This window comes from Eimeria tenella, genomic scaffold, assembly GCF_000499545.2.
Source record: "Eimeria tenella Houghton genomic scaffold, Eth_scaff3236, whole genome shotgun sequence".
NCBI classification, from domain to species: domain Eukaryota; phylum Apicomplexa; class Conoidasida; order Eucoccidiorida; family Eimeriidae; genus Eimeria; species Eimeria tenella.
In genome coordinates, this window is record NW_013543078.1 from 1,171 (window position 1) to 1,498 (window position 328).

The window sequence follows — 328 nt, forward strand, 5'->3', positions numbered from 1 at the left end:
CAGGGACCAGGCCAGGGGGCCCCCTTGGGGGCCCCCCGAAGCCCGCCTTGAGCATGTGTGTTCAGCTGAGAGCCTTGCTGGCATTGACGCTGCTGCTGCTGCTGCACTTGCTGCTGCTGCTGGCGCTGCTCTCCTGCTGCTGCTGCGGCTGCTGCTGCTGCCTGCAGCAGGGTGGCGCAGTTGGCCCGGCTGCAGCAGCGAACTCCCGCTGCTGCTCTGTGAAGTGCTGCTGCGCTGCGGAGGCCACAAATGGTATTTGTTGATTTGCTGCTGCGAGGAAACAGCAGCAAAAACGCGAAAAGGAGACACATCTGTGCGTTCCCCGAGT